The 14,659-nt window shown below is 40.3% G+C and overlaps 1 protein-coding gene across 3 annotated transcripts in view; it reads right to left on the bottom strand.

The window, feature by feature from the left end:
- Positions 1–13,549, bottom strand: part of TMOD3 (tropomodulin 3) — an 84,420-nt gene extending 70,871 nt beyond the window's left edge. For all 3 annotated transcript variants that reach the window (XM_060150077.1, XM_060150058.1, XM_060150068.1), the window contains exon 1: positions 13,391–13,549. The gene's annotated coding sequence lies outside the window, so the exon portion shown is untranslated. The remainder of the gene's footprint in view (positions 1–13,390) is intronic.
- Positions 13,550–14,659: the final 1,110 nt, after the last annotated feature.

The raw sequence follows: 14,659 nt of genomic DNA, 5'->3' as shown, positions 1-14,659 counted from the left end.
CCAGGGAACTAAAATATTTTGTTGGTTATACTTTTCCATGTGCAAATCCCCTACTTTACAGTTAATAACATCCTGCTCAAAAGGACTGCTATATAATAAGCTAATTACAACAATCTTTCCTACAAGCCTATATACGTATTAAATAATACAAACATATCAGACAATTACTACTGGTTTAAAAGATGAAGAGCTCTAGAAAGTGTTTTAAACACCAGGAGAATACACTTTGAAATAAACACAACTTGCCATCATCACACTCTCATTCACTCTTGTCCACTCAGGCCTCTTTTCCTCCCAGTTTATCATATTCTCACCCATTTTCTCACATATGCTTCAGGAGTTGTGTTCACATGTGCGTACGTGTAGTGATATTAGTGCTTAGATATGCCCAGATATGAAACTGTTTATTTGTAAAGGGTTATCTCCATGTATGAATTACCTTAGTTTGTAAGTTCGTCTTGGTGTGTTTGTGTTCCTCCCTTAGTGAGTAGGTGTAAGTGTTTGAGCATATGTACCAAAGGGAGTGTATCTCTCTACAGGTCAAAAAGTGTGCACATCTGTGGAGGAACCTACCTTGTAATATGATTCTCAGAGCAAACTATAAGAGTATAATGGTGAAAGAGGCCCGTCACAAATGGTGAAAGAGGCCCGTCACAAAGACTATATATTGTATGATTCCATTTATATGAAATGTCCAGAAGAGGCTAATTCATAGAGACAAAAAGCAGAATGGTTGCCTATGGCTAGGGGTGTTGGGAGGAAGTAGGTAGTGACTGTTAATGGTCAAGGGGGTTCTTTTCTTTTCTTTTAATTTATTGATATTTATTTATTTGGCCACGGCACGTGGCATGTAGGATCTTAGTTCCCCGACCAGGGATCAAACCCACTCCCCCTACATTGGGAGCTTGGAGCCTTAACCACTGGACTGTCAGGGAAGTCCCAGGGGTTTCTTTTTGGTGTGATGAAAATGTTCCAAAATGAACTGTGGTGATGGTTGCACAACTCTGTGAATATACTGAAATCCATTTTCTTGTACGCTGTAAATGGGTGAATTGTATATGTGAATTATATTTCAATAAAGCTGTTATACATTAAAAAAAGAGAGAGAGAGAGAATAGGGAAACAAAAGTTGTCCCGCATTTCCATGGAAGGGTAACCCTGTCTCTGAAAATCTTAACTTTGTTCGACTTCAATTTTAATTAAGCTTTGGATTCAAGATTTCCCACTGCTAAGTCCCCTAGTGGTCTCATCTCCATCTCCAGCTTTATTTATCTTTACTAACAAGGGTGACCCACATACAGAACACGATGTCCACTGGTTATCACAGAAAAGCACATGTACACTATGATTTCAACCATACAGAAATAGGTATGTGGATGAACAAAGCCTGGAAGGAAATGAGGAAAAATGAAACAATTACATTAGAGTAACATGGTTAAGCTGACGTTCTTTTAAAAATGTTATCATTGTATTGTGTTATCAGTCAATAAAATCTGGAAGAAAAAAGAACCAACCTGTCTCCTTAGAAACTGTTCCAAGACAAATTCAGGAACTGTGTCAAAAAGGATTGGACTGGGGCTTCCCTGGTGGCGCAGTGGTTGAGAGTCCGCCTGCCAATGCAGGGGACACGGGTTCGTGCCCCGGTCCGGGAAGATCCCACATGCCGTGGAGCGGCTGGGCCCGTGAGCCATGGCCACTGAGCCTGCACGTCCAGAGCTTGTGCTCCGCAACGGGAGAGGCCACAACAGTGAGAGGTCCGCGTACCGCAAAAAAAAAAAAAAGATTGGACTGGGGTAGTGCAGTAGAAAGATGAAAACTAAAATGCATGGGTTTTATATGTATATATATATTTACATCTATTTTGACCAAGTCAATAAACAGGAAAATATTAAGCTCTCTGTAGCTTGCTCAGGGTGCAACTTCTACTGAAATGAGATCGGCTCCATTAACTCAACCAACAGAAAAGCCATTTAAAATTAAAACTTAGAGACTTCCCTGGAGGTCCAGTGGTTAAGACTCTGTGCTTCCACTGCAGGGGGCGCAGGGATCGGGAATTAACATCCCACATGCCCGGTGGGGTGGCTAAAAAATAAATAAAATAAAATTCAAATTCATTATTAGCACCTCCATCAGGAAATACATGGTAACTAGCCCTAGAGCAATCTCAGTCTAGCTGCAGTATGGAAGAGGTGCATAAAAGTTGTTGCTTTGTTTGTTTTAAAGATACAGGACCCTTCTTAAGAAACTGACAATATAAGCAAAACTAAATTACACAGTAGCTCATCTTATTTTCAATTAAGTTGCCAAGTCAATCTAATGGCAAAGATTTTTTAACCTATGTTGCTGCAACGACTGGATATCTGTATGAAAGGAAAATAAACCTAAACCCCTACCTCCCATCATAACACAAAAATTAATCTGAGATGGAACAAAGATCTAAAACCTAGAAAAAGAAAGCTTTAAAGAAGAAAAGCTTTTTTTTTTTTTGCGGTACGCGGGCCTCTCACTATTGTGGCCTCTCCCGTTGAGGAGCACAGGCTCCGGACGCGCAGGCTCAGTGGCCATGGCTCACGGCCCAGCCGCTCCACGGCATGTGGGACCTTCCCAGACCAGGGCACGAACCCATGTCCACTTCATCGGCAGGTGGACTCTCAACCACTGTGCCACCAGGGAAGCCCAAGAAAAGCTTTTTTTAAAGAAAGCTTTGCAACCCTGGGGATTGGCATAAAAAAACACTAACCATAAAATTAAAAGTTAATAAAATGACTCCATAAAAAATTTCTGCTCATCATATCATTAAGAAAACAAATAGAAAAGCCAAAGCCTAGGTTAAAAAAAATCTCCAACACACGTACCAGACAAAAGACCTGTACTCAGAATATATAAAGAACTCCTGCAAACAACAATAAAAAGATGAATCACCCAATGAAAAAAACAGGCAAAAGACTTGAACAGATGCTTCACAAAAGAAAATAAAGGATAGCTAATTAGCACATGATAAAGCATTCAACGTCCTTAATCGTCAGGAAAATGCAACTTAAAACCATAATGAGGTACCATTTTACATCCTCTAGTATGGCTAAAATAAAAAAGGCTAACAGCACTAAAATTTGGCAACATTAAAAATTAAAATTTGGGGACTTCCCTAGTGGCCCAGGGGCTAAGACTCTGTGCTCCCAATGCAGGGGGCCTGGTACAATCCCTGGTCAGCGAACTAGATTCCACTTGCAGCAACTAACAGTTCACGTGCAGCAACTAAAGATCCTGCATGCCACAACCAAAAGATCCTGCACATGGCAACGAAGATCCCGCGTGCCGCAACTAACACCTGGTGCGGCCAAATAAACAAATTTTTTAAAAAATTGTGTAGGGTTTCCCTAAGAGTGGAGTGGTTAAGAATCCGCCTGCCAATGTGGGGGACACAGGTTTGAGCCCTGGTCTGGGAAGATCCCACATGCCGCGGAGCAACTAAACCCATGCGCCACGGCTGCTGAGCCTGCACTATAGAGCCAGGAGGCACAACTACTGAAGCCCGCGTGCCTAAAGCCCATGCTCTGCAATAAGAGAAGCCACTGCAGTGAGAAGCCCACGCACCACAACGAAGAGAATCCCCCGCTCACCACAACTAGAGAAAGCCTGCACACAGCAACAAACACCTAACGCAGCCAAAAATAAATAATAAATAAATAAATATTTTTTAAAAAAAATAAGAAATGAGATAAACAAATTGTGGTATATTCATACAATGGAATACTATTCATCAATAAAAGAGAACAAACCACTGATACACACAACACAGATAAATCTCAGAAACATCATGTTACAGGAAAGAGTCAGACATAAAAAAGCACATACTACTGTATGACTCTATTTATGTCAAGTCCAAGACTAAGCAAAACAAACCTATGGTGTCAGAAATACAGAGTAAGAAAGTGGTAACCTTTCGGAGGGTGGGTGAGGAAAATGGCTGGAAAGAGGCATGAGGGTAGTTTCTATGGTGATAAAAATACTTTCTATCTCTTTTGGTAGAAGTTACAGTGTATAAAATTGGCAGAACTCCTTGAACTGGACACATGATATGTGCATTTTACTGAATGTTAATTACACCTCAGTAAAACAATACAAAGTAGCACTCTGCTTCAAGATATAATGATTTTGTTTCAAATGAAATTCTAGAATACCACCCTCCACATGTTCAATTACTTTCCACTTTGGATTACTGACATCTCTATTCCTTCATTATTGCAAATCACCTAATGGATTACAGATGTACATAGGTACATAGATATATGTATCTGTTCATGTTTAATTTTTCATAAATGGCAAATCAAGTTTGATTCTTCACAATTTCAATACATACCTAATGGACTATGAGAAGTTCAGTAGAATTTTCTGTTTTCTTTACCATTTTCCTCCCAATGATTTTATAGTTGTCATTTTAGAGGGTCAGATATAAAAATGACTGAGAAAGAGTAAGGCATGTAAATCGAATGTCAGCAAGGAAGGACAACAGTGCTTTGACCACTATCACAGCCTAAAGAAAAAGGCTCTCAACTATTTTTATCAAGACAGAGTCATTTAAATTTAAGAACAACTGAAGGGGAGACCTTCAAGATGGCGGAGGAGTAAGACATGGAGATCATCTTCCTCCCCACAAATACATCAGAAATACATCTATATGTGGAACAACTCCTACAGAAAACCTACTGAATGCTGGCAGAAGACCTCAGACTTCCCAAAAGGCAAGAAACTCCCCACATATCTGGTCATGTGGCTGACAGGGTCTTGGTGCTCCAGCTGGCTGTCAGGCCTGTGCCTCTGAGGTGGGAGAGGCGAGTTCAGGACAAGAATTCAGAGTAACAATAGTAAAGATGATCCAAAATCTTGGAAATAGAATGGAGAAGATACAAGAAACATTTAACAAGGACCTAGAAGAAATAAAGAGCAAACAAACAATGATGAACACCACAATAAATGAAATTTTAAAATTCTCTAGAAGGAATCAATAGCAGAATAACTGAGGCAGAAGAACGGAGAAGTGACCTGGAAGATAAAATAGTGGAAATAACTACTGCAGAGCAGAATACAGAAAAAAGAATGAAGAGAATTCAGGACAGTCTCAGAGACCTCTGGGACAACATTAAACACACCAACGTTCCAATTATAGGGGTCGAATTCAAATTATAGAAGAAGAAGAGAAAAAGAAAGGGACTGAGAAAATATTTGAAAAGATTATAGTTGAAAACTTCCCTAATAAGGGAAAGGAAATAGTCAATCAAGTCCAGGAAGCACAGACAGTCCCATATGGGATAAATCCAAGGAGAAACACACCAAGACACATATTAATCAAACTATCAAAAATTAAAAACAAAGAAAAAATATTAAAAGCAGCAATGGAAAAACAACAAATAACATACAAGGGAATCCCCATAAGGTTAACAGCTGATCGTTCAGCAGAAACTCTGCAAGCCAAAAGGGACTGGTAGGACATATTTAAAGTGATGAAAGGGAAAAAGCTACAACCAAGATTACTCTACCCAGCAAGGATCTCATTCAGATTCAACAGAGAAATTAAAACCTTTACAGACAAGCAAAAGCTAAGAGAATTCAGCACCACCAAACCAGCTTTAAAACAGATGCTAAAGGAACTTCTCTAGGCAAGAAACACAAGGGAAGGAAAAGACATACAACAACAAAACCAAAACAATTAAGAAAATGGGAATAGAAACATACATATCAATAATTACCTTAAATGTGAATGGATTAAATGCTCCAACCAAAAGACACAGGCTCACTGAATGGATAAAAAAACAAGACTCATATATATGCTGTCTACCAGAGACCCACTTCAGACCTAGGGACACATACAGACTGAAAGTGAGGGGATGGAAAAAGATATTCCATGCAAATGGAAATCAAAAGAAAGCTGCAGTAGCAATACTCATATTAGATAAAGTAGACTTTAAAATAAAGACTGTTACGAGAAACAAGGAAGGACACTACATAATGATCAAGAGATCAATCCAAGAAGAAGACATAACAATTATAAATATATATGCACCCAACATAGGAGCACCCCAATACATAAGGCAACTGCTAACAGATATAGAAGAGGAAATCAACAGTAATGCAATAATAGTGGGGGACTTTAACAACTCATTTACACCAAAAGACAGATCATCCAAACAGAAAATTAATAAGGAAACAGAAGCTTTAAATGACACAACAGACCAGATAGATTTAATTGATATTTATAGGACATTCCATCCAAAAAGAGTAGATTACACTTTCTTCTCAAGTGCACACAGAACATTCTCCAGGATAGATCACATCTTGGGTCACAAATCAAGCCTCAGTAAATTTAAGAAAATTGAAATCGTATCAAGCATCTTTTCTGACCACAACACTATGCGATTAGAAATCAGTTACAGGGAGAAAAACGTAAAAAACACAAACACATGGAGGCTAAACAATATGTTACTTAATAACCAAGAGATTGCTGAAGAAATCAAAGAGGAAATCATAAAATACCTAGAGTCAAATTACAACAAAAACACAACGATCCAAAACCTATGGGATGCAGCAAAAGCAGTTCTAACAGGGAAATTCAGAGCAATAAAATCCTATCTCAAGAAACAAGAAAAATCTCAAATAAACAATCTAACCTTACAACTAAAGGAACTAGAGAAAGAAGAACAAATAAAATCCAAACTTAGTAGAAAGAAAGAAATCATAAAAATCAAAGCAGAAATAAATGAAATAGAAACAAAGAAAACAATGGCACAGATCAATAAAACTAAAAGCTGGTTCTTTGAGAAGATAAAATTAATAAACCATTAGCCAGACTCATCAAGAAAAAGAGGGAGAGGACTGAAATCAATAAAATTAGAAATGAAAAAGGAGAAGTTACAACAGACACTACAGAAATCCAAAGCATCATAAGAGACTACTACAAGCAACTCTATGCCAATAAAATGGACAACCTGGAAGAAACGTACAAATTCTTAGAAAGGTATAACCTTCCAAGACTGAACCAGGAAGAAATAGAAAATATCAACAGACCAATCACATGTAATGAAACTGAAACTGATTAAAAACCTTCCAACAAATGAAAGTCCAGGACCAGATGGCTTCACAGATGAATTCCATCAAACATTTAGAGAAGAGCCAAAACCCATCCTTCTCAAACTCTTCCAAAAAACTGCAGAGGAAGGAACACTCCCAAACTCATTCTATGAGACCACCATCACCCTGATACCAAAAGCAGACAAAGATATTACAAAAAAAGAAAATTACAGACCAATATCACTGATGAATATAGATGCAAAAATCCTCAACAAAATACTAGCAAACAGAATCCAACAACACATTAAAAGGATCATACACCATGATCAGGTGGGATTTATCCCAGGGATGCAAGTATTCTTCAATATACGCAAATCAACCAATGTGATACACCATATTAACAAACTGAAGAATAAAAACCATATGATCATCTCAATAGATGCAGAAAAAGCTTTTGACAAAATTCAACACCCATTTATGATAAAAACTCTCTAGAAAGTGGGCATAGAGGGAACCTATCTCAACATAATAAAGGCCATATACGACAAACCCAGAGCAAACATCAGTTCTCAATGGTGAAAAACTGAAAGCATTTCCTCTAAGATCAGGAAAGAGACAAGGATGTCCACTCTCACCACTATTATTCAACATAGTTTTGGAAGTCCTAGCCACGGCAATCAGAGAAAAAAAGAAATTAAAGGAATAGAAATTGGAAAAGAAGAAGTAAAACTGTCACTGTTTGCAGATGACATGATACTATACACAGAGAAACCTAAAGATGCCACCAGAAAACTACTAGAGCTAATCAATGAATTTGGTAAAGTTGCAGGATACAAAATTAATGCACAGAAATCTCTTGCATTTCTATACACTAACAATGAAAGATCTGAAAGAGAAATTAAGGAAACAATTCCATTCACCACTGCAACAAAAAGAATAAAATACCTAGGAATGAACCTATCTAAGGAGGTAAAAGACCTGTACTCAGAAAACTATAAGACACTGATGAAAGAAATCAAAGATGACACAAACAGATGAAGAAGATATACCATGTTCTTGGACTGGAATAATCAATACTGTGAAAATGACTATACTACCCAAAGCTATCTACAGATTCAATGCAATCCCTATCAAATTACCAATGGCATTTTTTACAGAACTAGAACAAAAAAATCTTAAAATTTGTATGGAGACACAAAAGACCCCGAATAGCCAAAGCTGTCTTGAGGGAAAAAAACGGAGCTGGAGGAATCAGACTCCCTGGCTTCAGACTATACTACAAAGCTACAGTAATCAAGACAGTAGGGTACTGCACAAAAACAGAAATATAGATCAATAGAAGAGGACAGAAAGCCCAGAGATAAACCCATGAACCTATGGTCAACTAATCTATGACAAAGGAGGCAAGAATATACAATGGAGAAAAGACAGCCTCTTTAATAAGCGGTGCTGTGAAAACTGGACAGCTACATGTAAAAGAATGAAATTAGAACACTCCCTAACACCATAAACAAAAATAAACTCAAAATGGATTAAAGACCTAAATGTAAGGCCAGACACTATCAAACTCTTAGAGGAACACATAGGCAGAATACTCTATGACATAAATCACAGCAAGATGCTTTTTGACCCACCTCCTAGAGAAATGGCAATAAAAACAAAAATAAACAAATGGGACCTAATGAAACTTCAAAGCTTTCGTTAGCAAAGGAAACCATAAACGAGACCAAAAGACAACCCTCAGAGTGGGAGAAAATATTTGCAAATGAAGCAACTGACAAAGGATTAATCTCCAAAATTTACAAGCAGCTCATGCAGCTCAATATCAAAAAAACTAACAACGCAATCCAAAAATAGGCAGAAGACCTAAATAGACATTTCTCCAAAGAAGATATACAGATTGCCAACAAACACGTGAAAGGATGCTCAACATCACTAATCATTAGAGAAATGCAAATCAAAACCACAATGAGGTATCACCTCACACCAGTCAGAATGGCCATCATCAAAAAATCTACAAACTGTAAATGCTGGAGGGGGTGTAGAGAAAAGGGAATCCTCTTGCACTGTCGGTGGGAATGTAAATTGATACAGCCACTATGGAGAACAGTATGGAGGACCCTTAAAAAACTAAAAATAGAACTATCATATGACGCAGCAATCCCACTACTGGGCATATACCCTGAGAAAACCATAATTCAAAAAGAAGCATGTACCACAATGTTCACTGCAGCTCTATTTACAATAGCCAGGACATGGAAGCAACCCAGGTGTCCATCAACAGATGAATGGATAAAGAAGACGCAGCATGTATATACAATGGAATATTACTCAGCCATAAAAAGAAACGAAATTGAGTTATTTGTAATGAGGTGGATGGACGTAGAGACTGTCATACAGAGTGAAGTAAGTCAGAAAGAGAAAAACAAATACCATATGCCAACACATATATATGGAATCTAAAAAAAAAAAAAGAATGATTCTGAAGAACCTAAGGGCAGGACCAGAATAAAGACGCAGATGTAGAGAATGGACCTGAGGACATGGGGAGGGGGAAGGGTAAGCTAGGACGAAGTGAGAGAGTGGCATGGACATATATACACTACCAAATGTAAAACAGGTAGCTAGTGGGAAGCAGCTGCATAGCACAGGGAGATCAGCTTGGTGCTTTGTGATCGCCTAGAGGGGTGGGATAGGGAGGGTGGGAGGGAGACGCAAGAGGGAGGAGATATGGGGATATATGTATATGTATAGCTGATTCACTTTGTTATACAGCAGAAACTAACACACCATTGTAAAGCAATTATACTCCAATGAAGATGTTAAAAAAATAAAGACCTCTGGATGGAAAAAGAACAATTGAAAAGCTGGCATAATTTTCTAGCTAATTTGAACTTTAAAAGATAATGCATCCTAAATAACAAGAGCACTGTACGTCAGACAGACACCTGAAAACCACCGAGATCCTTTATATTGTTTTACTGAGTCCTCCTCTGTGCCTCTATCCAGGTTTATTTTCATCTTCACCACCTCTCATCCTCCCTAGAATACTGCTCAGACCTAACTGATTTTCATATAGCCAGCTCACTCAAAGTTCCAAATAAATTAATTTATGAAATTGTACTATATTCTATGTAGATATGTCATAAACACACTCAAACAGTACAGAGAGTACAGCCTGGGGGAAAACAGATGACCAATGAGTGGGAAAAAGATGACTTCACTTGTTTCCTACCCCGAAAACTGCAGAAGATCTCTCCGTTTGAACTCCTACCGCAAGACTTTATTCCCTACAGACAACTCTTACAGTGCTCTGAACTATAAACAAGTACACATGCCTAATCTCAGAGGGAGTAGGCTCCCAGACAAAAAACATGTCTTCTATGTCTGTATTCACCATGAGCCTAAGACAATACCTTGAACAGGATGGGGCAAAACACAAGTTGAATTACTGAATTAACGTAAATGAAAACAGTTGAGGGTGGAAGAGGAGGAGAGGGGAAAAAAAAGCTGAGAGGATACATCAAAGAGAAAGGAGAAGGGAAGGAGCAAAAGAAGAGAAAAAAGAAAACTTGTGAAGGAAATTCTTTTTGTTAGAGTAGGATTACTTTTTTTAAATTGAGAGTTGGAAAAAGCCATTGCTATGCACCTCATATCACAGCTATCAACACTAGTCTTTTTTGTGTGTGTTTTAACATCTTTATTGGGGTATAATTGCTTTACAATGGTGTGTTAGTTTCTGCTGTATAACAAAGTGAATCAGCTATACATATACATATATCCCCATATCTCCTCCCTCTTGCGTCTCCCTCCCACCCTCCCTATCCCACCCCTCTAGGTGGTCACAAAGCACCTAGCTGATCTCCCTGTGCTATGCGGCTTCTTCCCACTTGCTATCTATTTTACGTTTGGTAGTGTATATATGTCCATGCCACTCTCTCACTTCATCCCACCTTACCCTTCCCCCTCTCCATGTCCTCAAGTCCATTCTCTATGTCTGCATCTTTATTCCTGTCCTGCCTGTAGGTTTTTCAGAACCTTTTTTTTTTTTAGATTCCATATATATGTGTTGGCATATGGTATTTGTTTTTCTCTTTCTGACTTACTTCACTCTGTATGACAGTCTCTAGGTCCATCCACCTCACTACAAATAACTCAGTTTTGTTTCTTTTTATGGCTGAGTAATATTCCATTGTATATATGTGCCACATCTTCTTTATCCATTCATCTGTCGATGGACACTTAGGTTGCTTCCATGTCCTGGCTATTGTAAATAGAGCTGCAGTGAACACTGTGGTACATGCTTTTTGAATTATGGTTTTCTCAGGGTATATGCCCAGTAGTGGGATTGCTGGGCCATATGGTAGTTCTATTTTTACTTTTTTAAGGAACCTCCCTACTGCTCTCCATAGTGGCTGTATCAGTTTACATTCCCACCAACAGTGCAAGAGTGTTCCCTTTTCTCCACACCCTCTCCAGCATTTATCAACACTGGTCTTTAAACTGTCATTATAAACACCTTAAAATATCTCCCAACCCTTGATATTCAAAGTGTGGCCTCGCACCGCAACTACAGTATTCCCTTTCTGACCAGCAGATTCCAAGCCCCCACTTAAAACCTACAAGTTTCTGGGTGATTTATGGCTGTTAAAGTTTGAGAAGCACCACCTACACCATTCAAGTCCTTTCTGTTGTACTGAACTTGTGTTTTATTTAAATGGACCAGTAGCTAACAATTGAAAAATCTCTGATTAGAGGAAACTGATTATTGTAATTGGATTTGATCTGTATGTATTTAACTTTAGGTTAAGTTATTAATTAGAGAGTAATTTGGCCTGGAAGGTATGCCACAAAACTTTGTAACTAGTCATAACAACATGATTAAAAGAAATTGAGCATTAGGTCAGCGACATCCTCAAGAACTCAGTTTTGTTCCTTCATGCCTAGCACTGGGCTTGGAATGACAGGTGTGGCCAGTGTTTCCTGACTGAATAAAATAAATGAATTTTTACAATCAGATACCTAGGGCTGACAATCTTGGGGTCATCTGGCCAAACAACCTCATTTTAAAGATGAGCAAACTAGAAATCCTGAGGGATTCAAAAGCAAGCAAGCTAAACGAGCCAAAATATGCTGCATCTCACTGTTTCCCTTTTTGTTCCTTTCCTAGGAATGTGTTAGAAAAGTGATTCTAAGTATTCTAATAAAATGACTGTGGGCTCCTAAAGAAGTGATAGGGTAAAAAGGCGCCTAGGACTAGGAAGAGGAGACTGGCAAAGGTAAATGAGGTTGGACACAACTATTTTTCTAAGCCTAATATACTTTTGGTCAGGCCAATTAATTAATCAATTTAATCTGCTGAAAAATAAATCTGAAGGAATTCTCAGAAAAAGAAACATGAGCTGCATGAAAATGTTACAAACCAAGGGAGACCGCACATAACTAACTTAAATCTCCACAGGCTTATTTCCTGTTCAAGTATGACCTCCTGGGATAAGTTTTACTGCAGTGTTCATTACCAGATGACTTTTGGTTTTAAGAGAAGCCAAGGGCAAGTTGGAAATATGATTCTTAACTAAACATAAAAAAACCAAAAACCAGAACAAAAATCCCCCTGCGGCTGTTTCTCATTTGTTTGTAATCAGAATGCGGGCTTGCAGAGGAAACACACCAATTTCTGTAAGCAAAAATGTAACGACCCAGTCACGTTCTCAAAACAAACCAACATACAAACTTCACAGCCGGATCCAGCTGTGCTGCGCAGGAGCCAGGAATTTATTCTAAGAGCAGACAGATCAAAACGGCGAACGCAAGACAAGCCAGATTTCAATCAAAAAGAAAAGGGTGTGCCCCACTTTTTTTTTTCTCTTTTTCTTCTTTGCAACTTTCACCCAGCAGAAACCTTTGAAGGAGTCTTGGTGAAAAAAACCTTTTCAGACGCTAGTCCCCAGAGCTACACCTCGGTGAGGTGGAAAGGGTAGGCACCGCGAGCTCGCACGGTCGCGGCCCGCGCAGGCTCCAGCCGGGAGGGGAAGGGTCCGGTCCCGAACCCGGCAAGGCCGGGCCCCCGAGTGATTCATCAGCAACTCGGGATTCGCGCGCCTCCACCGCGGGCAACGCCCAGCGCGTCCCACGGCTGCTACCCCGGCCCGTTAGCCCCGAAGCAGACCCCAGCGTCCCCTCGCTCCCCGAGAGGGACTGGTAGGGAAGGAGCTCACAGCCTGGCAGTTGGAAGGCAACCTCTCCCGCCTCAGCCACCATGGCCGGTGCGACTCCCTGCCCGCGCCCGCAGACGTACTTCCTGGAAAGCACGGGCTTGGCTTACCTGACTGGAGCCCACTAGGGCCACCGACCTCCTTCACAGACCCACAGGGACGGCCTGCCGCTCAGTTCCCAGTACCCGCCCGTCTGCCTGCTGCCGCCTCCCAGGGAGTTGTCTGAAACACCGCCGGCAGCTCCCCCAACTCGACGGCCCTGGTTCCACTCCGCCCCCTATGCGCGTGCGCACTCCCTGGTCGCGGGGCATCCTGGGAGTTGTAGTTCGAGCGAGGAGGGCGCGGCTCTGCGCAGACTCTGGTCTTTTCTACGTGCAGGACTTTGGAAGTGGCTGCGGATACCAAGCCTTACACCAGCCTGAGAAAACGTAATTTACTAGTGGAAATATCTACCTAGCACCCTTTGGGAGCTATAAACAGCAGCTAGAGGCTCCTTAGTATAGATTTCCTCTTTACTTTGACTTTTAGTCCAGAGGGACGCAAGGCAGGACTTGTGTTGTACCCTTCGTTGCTAATGTGAGGACATAACATCGAGACCTCTAAACGTCGTGAAAAAATGATAGAAAAGGAAACAGGCCAACCACGAGAGTGACGTAAATCAGGCGGATGTCACCTCAAGCGCATAGTGGCCCTAGTGATTTCCTTAGGTTTGCAACCAGGGGTGATGTCGCCGCGATCAGTTTCCACCCCATCCCATTTTTGCATTCCAGCTTCAAGCTGCACAACAGGCAGTGGAACTGGGCTGATGTAAGTGGGAGAAAAAAGTAGAAGCGCTGCTTAAAGGGGGGAACTGGGGCAGGTGGGCACTCTGAAGGCGAAGAGGAAGACAGCGGGAATACTTCAGATGGCAGCTCTAGGGTGGCCTATGAAATGGCTGCCTTTTGTCCAGGGCTCTGAGGATAGGGGACAGCCACGGCCTTGCATTCATTCCTTTAATCACTCACTGGTAATTTTCCTGGCCTGCTCTTCAGGAATAAACCATTCCCCGGGGTAATGCTCAGCTTTGATACGCCTTCTCAAAGAATACAGCCAGATAGAGGATTGAAGTGCCTGCTTGAGACACATTCCAGCTACACCCAGTGTGGGAGCTGACTAATTGTTAAGCCTCCCCTGGCATTTACTTCTTCCCCTCAGAGCAGGGAGCACCCCAGGTAAACACCCTGGAATTTCATGCAATTAACATCCACTAATTCTAGCAATGAAGATCACTGATGATTTGGAGTTCTTCAGGAAAAAGAAAGAAAGAAAGAGGAAAAAAAGGAAAAAAAAACCCTCCAAAATGCAAATACACTTAGAAGGCAATTAATATTAAATTTTGT

The sequence above is a fragment of the Lagenorhynchus albirostris genome, chromosome 1 (genome assembly GCF_949774975.1).
Source record: "Lagenorhynchus albirostris chromosome 1, mLagAlb1.1, whole genome shotgun sequence".
Lineage (NCBI taxonomy): Eukaryota > Metazoa > Chordata > Mammalia > Artiodactyla > Delphinidae > Lagenorhynchus > Lagenorhynchus albirostris.
Note: the sequence above shows the minus strand (reverse complement) of the source record. Positions and strands in the feature narration are given on the sequence as shown.